Source organism: Carassius carassius, chromosome 8 (assembly GCF_963082965.1).
Source record: "Carassius carassius chromosome 8, fCarCar2.1, whole genome shotgun sequence".
NCBI classification, from domain to species: Eukaryota; Metazoa; Chordata; class Actinopteri; order Cypriniformes; family Cyprinidae; genus Carassius; species Carassius carassius.
This window is the reverse complement of record NC_081762.1, coordinates 1128954-1143463: the sequence shown is the minus strand read 5'-3', so window position 1 is coordinate 1143463 and position 14510 is coordinate 1128954. Positions and strand designations below refer to the sequence as shown.

The 14510-nt window shown below is 36.3% G+C and overlaps 1 protein-coding gene across 1 annotated transcript in view; it reads right to left on the bottom strand.

Moving 5' to 3' along the window:
- LOC132144933 (RAC-alpha serine/threonine-protein kinase) overlaps window positions 1–4370 on the bottom strand; it is a 54304-nt gene extending 49934 nt beyond the window's left edge. The window contains exon 1 of the mRNA XM_059555526.1: window positions 4177–4370. The gene's annotated coding sequence lies outside the window, so the exon portion shown is untranslated. The remainder of the gene's footprint in view (window positions 1–4176) is intronic.
- Window positions 4371–14510: the final 10140 nt, after the last annotated feature.

The window sequence follows — 14510 nt, the reverse complement described above, 5'->3', positions numbered from 1 at the left end:
CTCCGGCTCTGTTGGTTGATCATCTAAAAAATTTAATTATTTAAAAAGTACATTGAACCTATGATGAAATCAATGTGTAGAAACTCCAATTGAATTCAAAAGACTGATATTTATAATGAGAATTTAAACTTTTTTTTTTTTTTTTTTTACTTTTCAATACTTTTAATCATCAAGGATGCATTAAATTGACGAAAAGTGACATTAAAGACATTTATAATGTTACAGAAGATTTCCATTTCACATAAATGCCGTTCTTTTGAACTTTCTGTTTATCTGTGAATCCCGAAAAACAATGTATCACAGTTTCCACAATTTTTTTTTTTTTTTGGTATGTGTTCAACATTGATAATAATCAGAAATGTCTCTTGAGCAGTAAATCATCATATTTTCATGATTTCTGAAGATCATGTGACACTGAAGACTGGAGGAATGATGCTGAAAATACAGCTTTGAACACAGAAATAAATGACAGTTTAACAGATATTCACACAGAAAACTGCTGTTTTAAATTGCAATAAATATTACTGTATTTTTGATCTAATAAAAGCAGCCTTGGTGAGCAGAAGAGACTTCTTTCTTAAACATTAACAAATCAAACTTCTGAAAGACAGTACAGAGTATATGCATTTCTTTGTTAAGTGCTATGTATCTGCAAATACTAATAAACTGTCTTATAAAAATAAAGCGTTAAGTGATTCAACCCTTTTCTCTGTGGTGAAATCAGTGTGACAAAAACTTTCAGTGACTTCAAAAACTTCACAAAAGGTGCTATAACCTAACAAACATCTAAATGTGTAACAGTCCTCAGACTGCACTGCTGCTGAAGCTGATCTGTCCTTTTTATAAAACCTCACTGACACACTTTCGATTCGCTCGAGTCAATCAGCAATCAAATTATTACAATTCACTCTCCACAACAACTGCTGCTGCATGACAGACTTTCAGCGCAGAGATAATGTGACAAAGTATCACGCTCAGTGCAGAAGCCACCACTTCCTGTGCTAAAGGAAGACGACTTTCAAAGTTGGCACCATCGTAAATAAACACAAACGTGTTGACCACCGACTGCTTGCTTTACAGAAACTCTTTTATTTACAATAAGTGAAGTTCAGACGGAGCCTGAAGGACCACAGTAACTGAGTTAGTAAGTGACTGGGTGCCGCCTACATAGACAGCTTCCTACTAGCACATCATACATTTAGAAAGAAAAAATGAAAGAATAAATAGTTAGGCTATATTTGAAAAAGCTAGGAAATAATTGAGTAGAACTGAAAAAGTATTTTCTACTCCTGTAGTCTTAGAAAAGTCTTTTTTTTAGAGGTGTATACACTAACAAAAATGATTTACTTTGAAACACTTTTTGACTTTTTGAAATTTCAGAAATAATAATTAATCACGAAATTTTGAAGTAGAAAAACTGAAACTTTTATTTCTATAATTTTTTTTTTATAACTGATAAAAAAAATATTTCTCGTACACAATATATAATATATTAAAATATTTAGGGCACAGAATTAGTGAATAAAATACTTTTACAATTTAAGCGGTCATATAATTGTAGAATTAAATCGTAATGTTTGGTTCGTGTGTTACTTGATACCATGAAAAATAGGCAGCAAAATAAGAAACTGAATTTGAATTTATTTATTTGAAAAATAAATTGAAAAATGTATTTTGTTACGGTCAAAAACTAAATACAGATATATGGCAAACACACAATTATTGAAAACAAGAAATTATATATATAAATATGTGTGTGTGTGTGTGTGTGTGTAAATTGTATACAAAATGTACGTTTTTTTATTATTTTGTTTTTAACTATTAAAATGTTCAATTATTGAAAAATAAATATAGCATGTCAAAAATGTAATACAAAATGTTTTTATAGTACTTTTGATAAACTATTTATATATTTGTATGTTTTATAGTTAAAATAGTTGTCATGTTTTTAATCACATCATTTAAAATACTTTTACAATTTAAGCAGTTGCATCATTTTATTATCAAAATTTTGAAATAAACATAAGCGATGCACGGGATACAAAATTAAAGACAGAAGCGAGTATGTTTTAGCCCTGAGCAGCAAACCCGGACCTGTTTTTTACTGCAACAGTACACACACACACACACACACACACACACACACACAGAGAGAGCGAGTGGATGGCATACAGCCAGATCCAGCAGTCTGAATGAACCCAATACCCCGCTCAGGGTCACATGATCTGCGGGGCCTGAAGCCCTTCGCTCGTCGTCCCACCCTGATTAAAGTCATTCACGATTCTGCTACCGTCTGTAAACTCCGGCTCCACTCAATGCAAATGAGAGACACGCGTTCAGGCGGTTACATGAGGAAGATATGTGTGGATAAACAGACTCATATTAAACACCTCTGCTTCTGTTTTTCAAGCCCACGCTTAATCTACTACACTTGACTCTACACTGTGATGTTTCCAGAAGTGTGATCTCTCCAATCAGACTAAAACAAGCAGGCAAGGCCAGACATATGATCGTCTCACACAATATGTTTGACTGTGTCCGAGCCAGTTTCAGCATTCTTGACATTCTGCGTGTTCCTGGTGGCACATCTGCATCAGCGAGACCCGAAGGAACTCAAATAGTCTCGCAGAAGAATGTAAAACATTCCCTTAGCATCTTCCAGCAGTTCATCCCTCATCCGCCCACAGGTCACATGACGTGGAGAGACGCTCACGACTTCAGGAGTTTCACATGCTCTGTTATAAATGCTCAGAAATTACGTCAAAAGTTTGGACACACTTTACTGATTCTAACAACCTTTTGATCTTGAGATGCATTTTTTTTTTATATCTATATGCCTACTGAATATATATTGTCCTTGTCTTTACCCAAGTACATCAGAAATGTAGGCCTATATATACAAAAGTGCATAATAATATAAACTTGCATTTTGTAAATATATATGTTTTATTTTTATGGACTATTTAAATATATCTCTAATACATCTTTAAATATATATCTTTCTGTTTGTTTTATCTTTACATCAACAAGTAATGATAAAAACTTGCATTATGTAAATATATAAGTTAAAATTAATTTGTATGTACTATTTAAATATTATATACAATTATATGTATAATGATTTACTATATGTATTTTTTATATTACATAAAAAAATCAACAAAAACTTTCTAAATATACACACACACATGCAATAATTGATACATTTACACATTTTTATACATAGACTTTTTCATGTACTATTTAAAGACAGTACATATACAGTTTCTTTCCATAATGCACATTATTATTATTATTATGTACTATTTGAAGCGGAAGGATGAACTTTATGAAGTTGTGTCACATGCTTCCCTATAGATTACATGACTTCACTATTACTCTAAAATGTGAGTAGGTGTGTGTGTGTGTGTGTGTGTGTGTGTGTGTGTAAACTTTGGTAGTCTAGACCCAACCCAGTGCTCCACATAACCTACAATCAAAAATAATCAAGAATCAAAGACCAAACAAGCCTGAAGTAAACAAGATCCATCATGATTAGATGAAGTCACAGCACAGAAGCACAAATCAGCGCTTGTGTGAGTGTGTATCCTCTCATTATACTGTCAGCATCTTCAGCTCCAGTCATCTGACATCTAACAGATAGACTTTAACATTAGAATTAATCTATCCAGTATTCCGTTTCCATATTCATCCAATGGTCTAAACAATATGGTAGTACTACGGTAATTTGTGTTTAGACATAAACACAAGCACCTCAGATTACAGTGTGATAAAATATGAACAGAGAGATACAGGGAGTCTGTAAACACAGCAGGACTGTCACGTTCACACGCAGCCAATATATAGAGAACGGCAGAGAATAGCGACAGAAACACTGACACATTCGAATATTGCAACATTTAAAAATTGTAACATTGCGGCTTTGGGCCTGCGCGTGCTTAAGATGACACAAAGTAACAACTGACAGATGAATAAAGAGCCGAATAAAGACACTCCTGCGCTTCCCAAACTAGAGATGACCGCTTTAAACAGCAGATAAACTAGTGCCATCATTCACCCCGAGTGGAGCGCTTTCATTTGACAGTTAATGGCTTTTATTTTAGGCCTCTGAAAGAAATAACTGCATCCTTTTGAGCTTCAATAGCTGACATCAAACTGAATGGAGAGAGACTTTACCGAGATGGGTTTCACTGAGGGCTTCGGCGCATTGCTGTGGAGGAGCTCGCTGCTTCGGGTGATACTTTAATCCCGCGGAAAACAGTTAAAAGTGTTTTGATGAGCACGAGCGTGTCCTCGACTCTCCTCCACTGCACTCCCCACAGCGCGAAACTCCAGCCTCGGAGAGAGTCCGGCGAGAGAGGCACGCTGGGTCCTAGAGCCCGCCAGACAGCGACTTTACTACACTACACTATACTGACACTACACTACACTGACACTACACTACACTACACTGACACTACACTACACTATACTGACACTATACTGACACTACACCATACTATACCGGCACTACACTACACTACAGTGACACTACACTATACTGACACTACACTACACTGACACTACACCACACTATACTACAGTGACACTACACTACACTATACTGACACTAAACTACACTACGCTATACTGACACTACAGTACACCACACTATACTGACACTACACTACACTACACTATACTGACACGACACTACACCACACTATACTGACACTACAGTACACCACACTATACTGACACTACACTACACTACACTACACTATACTGACACGACACTACACTACACTATACTGACACTACACCACACTACAGTGACACTACACTACACTACAGTGACACTACACTATACTATACTGACACTACAGTACACTACATTATACTGACACTACACTACAGTGACACTACACTACACTATACTGACACTACACTACACTACACTATACTGACACTACAGTACACCACCCTATACTGACACTACACTACACTACACTACAGTGACAGTACACTACACTATACTGACACTACAGTACACTACATTATACTGACATTACACTACACTACACTACAGTGACAGTACACTACACTATACTGACACTACAGTACACTACATTATACTGACACTACACTACACTACACTACAGTGACAGTACACTACACTATACTGACACTACAGTACACTACATTATACTGACATTACACTACACTACACTACAGTGACAGTACACTACACTATACTGACACTACAGTACACTACATTATACTGACACTACACTACAGTGACACTACACTACACTGTACTGACACTACAGTACACTACACTATACTGACACTACATTACACTATACTGACACTACAGTACACTACACTACACTATACTGATACTACACTACACTACACTACACTGACACTACACTACAGTGACACTACACTATACTGACACTACACTATACTACACTATACTATACTGACACTACACTACATTACACTACACTACACTATACTGACACTACACTACACTACACTACACTACACTGACACTACACTATACTGACACCACACTACACTATACTGACACTACACTACACTATACTGACACTACACTACACTGACACTACACTATACTGACACCACACTACACTATACTGACACTACACTACACTACACTACACTACACTGACACTACACTACACTACACTGACACTACAATATACTGACACTACAATACACTATACTGACACTACACTACACTATACTGACACTACAGTACACTACACTATACTGACACTACACTACACTATACTGACACTACAGTACACTACACTATACTGACACTACACTACACTACACTATACTGACACCACACTACACTATACTGACACTACACTACACTATACTGACACTACAATACACTATACTGACACTACACTACACTATACTGACACTACATTACACTATACTGACACTACACTGACACTACACTCAGAGGTGGGTAGTAACGAGTTACATTTACTTCGTTACATTTACTTGAGTAATTTTTTTGGGTAACTAATACTTTTTGGAGTATATTTAAAGATGGGTACTTTTACTCTTACTTGAGTAAATTTGAAAAAAAAAAATCTGTACTTTTACTTCGTTACTGTGGGCCACGCTCCTCTCGTTACTTTATCTTAATGCAATATATGTTATAAATGCTTCAGTTTGATCCAAACGCGCCGTCTACTTTTCTCTGGGCAATGAGTGATGCCCATTCGCGAATGATTCATTCTTTTGAGTCAATTCTGTTCAAAGGCTTGTTCAAACCAGTTGGTCAACCATTGAATTGGTTCGTGAATCAGTTTGAATGATTCGTTCAGTATCCTGCCGCGCGCGCTGAGCGTCTGAAACAGTTCACTCAAGAGTTGTTACGTTTAAGAACAGAAAGAGCGTTGAAGACGTGGCTGGATCTGCACTGAATTGAAAGCAAATCTGCAAATGCTATTATTTGCTTGTGATGAAGATCTGTATTGGATGAACACCACATGCGCTGTCTACGGTTCAACAGGTATAACTTGGGCTACACTCGATTACAGTACACGATACCACTATGACATTAGTTTGTTGTACGTGTAACTTATAACAGAGGGGAACCAAGTTGAATGCAGCTTCCAAAAGACAAAGTTCATGCTTCTGGGAATGTTTCTAATAAAAATGAAAAAAATAAATAAAATAAAATAAAGAATAATAATGCTTAATAATAATTTGCCAATATGCTGTGGCTGCTGTGTGTCACATGACGACCCCCCTATGCCTAGACACAATTAATAATGATATTTCCACAATATTTACGCTTGCAGAAATATACATTTGTTTACATTTTGCAGAACAGATGAAAGAAGATCCGTCAATGTGCATTTGGTTCGTTATGTTCAGATGTTCAGTAACTTAGCAGTTATGTTAGGAGTTTTCACTCTTCTTTGTGTGAGAGGTTATTTATACATATATAATACATACTTATACATATATAATACATAATTTATTTCGTCAGAATCAAATCAGAATTTCAATCAACTGTTACTCCAGTTTTCAGAGTTATGATCCTTCAAAATATAAATCTAATATATTGATTTATTACCAGTGCTGGAAACCGTTTTGCGGCTTAATATTTTTTTGGAACCTGTGAGATTTTGTTGATAAAAAGAACATCACTGATAGTAAATCAACATATTGGAATGATTTCTGAAGGATTATGTGACATTGAAGACTGTAGTAAAGGCTGATGAAATATATATAAATAATAATATATATATATATATATATATTTATACACACATACATTACATACATTTTATCTATATATCTAAATAAAAATAGGCTCGGTATATATGACCCAAAGTAACTAGTAACTAACTACTTGAGTAGATTTTTTATCCGATACTTTTTTACTCTTACTCAAGTAACTATTCAGACTAGTACTTTTACTTTTACTTGAGTAAATATTTCTATAAGTACTTTTACTGTTACTTGAGTACAGTTTTTCGGTACTCTACCCACCTCTGACTACACTACACTATACTGACACTACACGACACTACACTACAGTACACTATACTGACACTACAGTACACTACACTATACTGACACTACACTACACTACTACTTGGTTTTCTCTACTTCCTGTTAGCCTTCTGTAGCAAATTGTAGCTTCGTGTAGCTGTTTTTATTTTATTTTTTTTCTCTAGAATCTTTATCTTACTATCACTCTCTGTTTTTTAAAGTGGTAAAAAATAACTTAATTCACACCATATTTCTGATATTATCGATCAATCTTATCAGATTAACTTTGATCGTTCACTTTTATTTTATTTACGTGAGTGCAGTACACCTGCAAAGCGTTAGCACTCGTTAGCTTGTCATTAGCGTTTTCATTCGAACCTATCGCTGTATTCTTTTCTCCTCTCCCTCGCTCCAGTTTTTCACAAGTTCATCAAACAACCGCAGTAAGAATTTTCATCAAGCACGGTGAGTAATGGCTTCTCCTATCATTGTTTCTTGCACCTCTTGCCACATGTACAGTTTATCTATCTCTGTTGCTGATGAGGGATTCACATGTGATAAATGCAGGGAAATAGTTAGGCTGACAGAGAAGATTTCAGAATTAGAGACACGCATCCAAACTTTAATTGAGGACAGTAAGAATGTTAGGGCTCTAGATACGGCTTTGGATGCGTCTAGCTCAGGGATTCCTGTACATTGTTCGGTTCCGGAAACAGAGCCCCAGCAGCAGGGCAACTGGGTGACGGTGAAGCAGCGTAGTCGTGGGTCAAAACACCGCTCTTCTGTTCCGATCAAAACATTAAACAGGTTCTCCCCACTCAGTGATGCACCCACTGAGAAACCTGATGAAAGTGCTCTAGTTATTGGTGATTCTATTGTACGGAACGTGAATATAGAGACACCAGCCACCATAGTCAAATGTTTACCGGGAGCCAGAGCGCCTGACATCTTGGCAAATTTAAAAGTGCTGGCTAATGCTAAACGTAAATACAGTAAGATTGTTATTCATGCCGGCGCTAATGATGTTCGACTTCGCCAGTCGGAGATCACTAAAAAATAACATTAAAGAGGTGTGTGAACTTGCAAGCACGATGTCAGATACTGTAATATGCTCTGGTCCCCTCCCTGCTTACCGTGGTGATGAGATGCATAGCAGATTGTCATCACTCAATGGCTGGATGTCTAAGTGGTGCCCACAGAATTACATAGGTTTCATAGACAATTGGACGAGCTTTTGGGGCAGACCTGACCTGCTTAAAAGAGATGGTCTTCATCCCTCCTGGGGTGGCGCCACTCTTCTCTCTAGAAATATGGCAAATAGTCTTAGTGTTTATACTTGACTTACTGGGGCCCAGGTCAGGAAGCAGACAGACTGGCTAAACCGACCGTCTGCTAGCTGCCTCCCGTCACAGAGGTCAGTTAATTCTCAGCACATAGAGACTTTTTCACCTAGATATCACACTATAGAGACTGTGTCTGTTCCCCGAACTAGAAAATACAAAAAACGTCCAAACCAAGTTAAGATTAACAATTGAATCGAGGTTCAACAAATAAAAAACAGAAGCAATATGGATAAACAAATGATAAAGCTTGGCTTATTGAATATCAGATCCCTTTCTACGAAAACACTTTTTGTAAATAATATGATCACTGATCATAATATAGATGTACTCTGTTTGACAGAAACCTGGCTAAAACCTGATGATTACATTATTTTAAATGAGTCCACCCCCCAAGATTACTGTTATAAACATGAGCCGCGTCTAAAAGGCAAAGGTGGAGGTGTTGCTTCAATTTATAACAACGTTTTCAGGATTTCTCAGAGGGCAGGCTACAAGTATAACTCGTTTGAAGTAATGGTACTTCATATAACATTATCCAGAGAAACAAATGTTAATGATAAATCCCCTGTTATGTTTGTACTGGCTACTGTATACAGGCCACCAGGGCACCATACAGACTTTATTAAAGAGTTTGGTGATTTTACATCCGAGTTAGTTCTGGCTGCAGATAAAGTCTTAATAGTTGGTGATTTTAATATCCATGTTGATAATGAAAAAGATGCATTGGGATCAGCATTTATAGACATTCTGAACTCTATTGGTGTTAGACAACACGTTTCAGGACCTACTCATTGTCGAAATCATACTCTAGATTTAATACTGTCACATGGAATTGATGTTGATAGTGTTGAAATTATTCAGCCAAGTGATGATATCTCAGATCATTATTTAGTTCTTTGCAAAATTCATATAGCCAAAATTGTAAATTCTACTTCTTGTTACAAGTATGGAAGAACCATCACTTCTAACACAAAAGACTGCTTTTTAAGTTATCTTCCTGATGTATCCAAATTCCTTAGCATATCCAAAACCTCAGAACAACTTGATGATGTAACAGAAACTATGGACTCTCTCTTTTCTAGCACTTTAAATAAAGTTGCTCCTTTATGCTTAAGGAAGGTTAAGGAAAACAGTTTGACACCATGGTATAATGAGCATACTCGCACCCTAAAGAGAGCAGCCCGAAAAATGGAGCGCAGCTGGAGGAAAACAAAACTAGAGGTATTTAAACATTAAACATGGTGTTAGCTTTCACTGTTATGCTGATGATACTCAGCTCTATATTTCTTCGCAGCCCGGTGAAACACACCAATTTGAAAAACTAATGGATTGCATAGTCGATATAAAAAACTGGATGACGAGTAATTTCTTACTGCTAAATTCTGAAAAAACAGAGGTGTTAATTATAGGACCTAAAAACTCTGCTTGTAATAACCTGGAACACTGTCTAAGACTTGATGGTTGCTCTGTCAATTCTTCATCATCAGTTAGGAACCTAGGTGTGCTACTTGATCGCAATCTTTCCTTAGAAAGCCACGTTTCTAGCATTTGTAAAACTGCATTTTTCCATCTCAAAAATATATCTAAATTATGGCCTATGCTCTCAATGTCAAATGCAGAAATGTTAATCCATGCATTTATGACCTCAAGGTTAGATTATTGTAATGCTTTATTGGGTGATTGTTCTGCACGCTTAGTAAACAAACTACAGCTAGTCCAAAATGCATATTAGCCCGGTCCTGTCAACACTGCACTGGCTCCCTATCAAGCATCGCATAGATTTTAAAATATTGCTTATTACTTATAAAGCCCTGAATGGTTTAGCACCTCAGTATTTGAATGAGCTCCTTTTACATTATAATCCTCTACGTCCGCTACGTTCTCAAAACTCAGGCAATTTGATAATACCTAGAATATCAAAATCAACTGCAGGCGGCAGATCCTTTTCCTATTTGGCGCCCAAACTCTGGAATAACCTACCTAACATTGTTCGGGAGGCAGACACACTCTTGCAGTTTAAATCTAGATTAAAGACCCATCTCTTTAACCTGGCATACACATTTGTTAATTAATTTGATAATTAAATCTCTAATAAGTCATGAATTGGATCAGACTCACAGTAATCAATGAGAGAGAGAGAGAGAGAGAGAGAGAAAGAGAGAGAGAGAGAGAGAAAGAGAGAGAGACAGAGAGAGAGAGAGAGAGAGACAGAGAGAGAGAGACAGAGAGAGACAGAGAGAGAGAGAAAGAGAGAGAGAGAGAGAGAGACAGAGAGAGCTACGACAGACAACAACACAACCCTTACGAAAATTAACATTTTAATATTTAACTATAAATCCAGAGAAAATGTTTACTATTGTTTAAACAAAAAATAAAACAAGGTTATTTTACTTTTATATAGGCTAATAAAAGCATGGTAATTTTTTGTAAGGGAAAAACATGACTCGTGTACAGTATTAGGATTTTTCTATAAAGATATTGTAGCATTGTAGAGTATTGTATTGTAAAGTATAGTTTTGTTCAATCTTGAGTATTAAAGTCATGAGAGAGATGGATAACGGCAAAATAAAGAGACTGAAGAGAAAAATGGAAGTGAAGGTGCAGTTCAGGAGATAACCTTTAATTATTTTGCATGTCCCCAAATTAAAGATTTAAACCTTTTTTATGTCAGGTCCACACAAAAAATAGTTTTGTCCATGAATTTGTTTGTATGAGTTTGAATTTTCCAGTCTGAATTTTTTTCCCTGTCTGCCCCTCCTGTAAATTAATGGCAGAGACATGGTTTGATTTACTACACATAGGCCTACTGAAGCTCGCAGTGTTTTCAACCTCTGCTGCCTCAATATAGGAGTACACGAGCACATAAACATAATTTCTAGAACTGCTCTGTGTCACTTCATGTGCATTTTACTTATTTTGAGAAAACTATCATCATATACAGAGACAGCAGTTTCAAAAAAACACCAATGTTTAGGAGTTTATTACACAGAATACGTCACATGCTTATTAGATAACTGTATTTAAGTTGATGTATATGCTTTTATTTATTATTCTTTAATTTTCACAAATTTAGAAAAGTAATCAAAAAGTACTCAAAAGTAATTAGTTACATTACTTTAATAAAGTAATTGAAAAAGTTACACTACTATTACATTTTAAACAGGATAACTTGTAATCTGTAACCTATTACATTTCCAAAGTAACCTTCCCAACACTGGTGACACTACACTACACTATACTGACACTAGACTACATTACACTACACTACACTATACTGACACTACACTACACTACACTACACTATACTGACACTAGACTACATTACACTACACTACACTATACTGACACTAGACTACATTACACTACACTACACTATACTGACACTACACTACACTACACTATACTGACACTAGACTACATTACACTACACTACACTATACTGACACTAGACTACATTACACTACACTACACTATACTGACACTACACTACACTACACTATACTGACACTACACTACATTACACTACACTACACTATACTGACACTAGACTACATTACACTACACTACACTATACTGACACTACACTACACTATACTGACACTACACTACATTACACTACACTACACTATACTGACACTACACTACACTATACTGACACTACACTACATTACACTACACTACACTATACTGACACTACACTACACTATACTGACACTACACTACACCACACTATACTGACACTACACTACACTATACTGACACTACACTACACCACACTATACTGACACTACACTACATTACACTACACTATACTATACTGACACTACACTACATTACACTACACTACACTACACTATACTGACACTACACTACACTATACTGACACTACACTACATTACACTACACTACACTATACTGACACTACACTACATTACACTACACTACACTATACTGACACTACACTATACTGACACTACACTACACCACACTATACTGACACTACACTACACTATACTGACACTACACTACATTACACTACACTATACTGACACTACACTACATTACACTACACTACACTATACTGACACTACACTACACTATACTGACACTACACTACACCACACTATACTGACACTACATTACACTATACTGACACTACACTACATTACACTACACTATACTGACACTACACTACATTACACTACACTACATTACACTACACTACACTATACTGACACTACACTACACTATACTGACACTACACTACACTACACTATACTGACACTACACTACATTACACTACACTACATTACACTACACTACACTATACTGACACTACACAACACTATACTGACACTACACTACATTACACTACACTATACTGACACTACACTACACTACACTACACTATACTGACACTACACTACATTACACTACACTACACTATACTGACACTACACTACACTATACTGACACTACACTACATTACACTACACTACACTACACTATACTGACACTACACTACACTACACTACACTATACTGACACTACACTACAGTGACACTACACTACACTATACTGACACTACACTACATTACACTACACTACACTATACTGACACTAGACTACATTACACTACACTACACTATACTGACACTACACTACACTATACTGACACTACACTACACTACACTATACTGACACTACACTACACTATACTGACACTACACTACATTACACTACACTACACTATACTGACACTACACTACACTATACTGACACTACACTACACCACACTATACTGACACTACACTACACTATACTGACACTACACTACACCACACTATACTGACACTACACTACATTACACTACACTATACTATACTGACACTACACTACACTACATTACACTACACTACACTACATTACACTACACTACACTACACTATACTGACACTACACTACACTATACTGACACTACACTACATTACACTACACTACACTATACTGACACTACACTACATTACACTACACTACACTATACTGACACTACACTATACTGACACTACACTACACCACACTATACTGACACTACACTACACTATACTGACACTACACTACATTACACTACACTATACTGACACTACACTACATTACACTACACTACATTACACTACACTACACTATACTGACACTACACTACACTATACTGACACTACACTACACCACACTATACTGACACTACATTACACTATACTGACACTACACTACACTACACTACACTATACTGACACTACACTACATTACACTACACTATACTGACACTACACTACACTACACTATACTGACACTACACTACATTACACTACACTACACTATACTGACACTACACAACACTATACTGACACTACACTACATTACACTACACTATACTGACACTACACTACACTACACTACACTATACTGACACTACACTACATTACACTACACTACACTATACTGACACTACACTACACTATACTGACACTACACTACATTACACTACACTACACTATACTGACACTACACTACACTATACTGACACTACACTACACTATACTGACACTACACGACTGGAGTTTCTTACAGTTATAC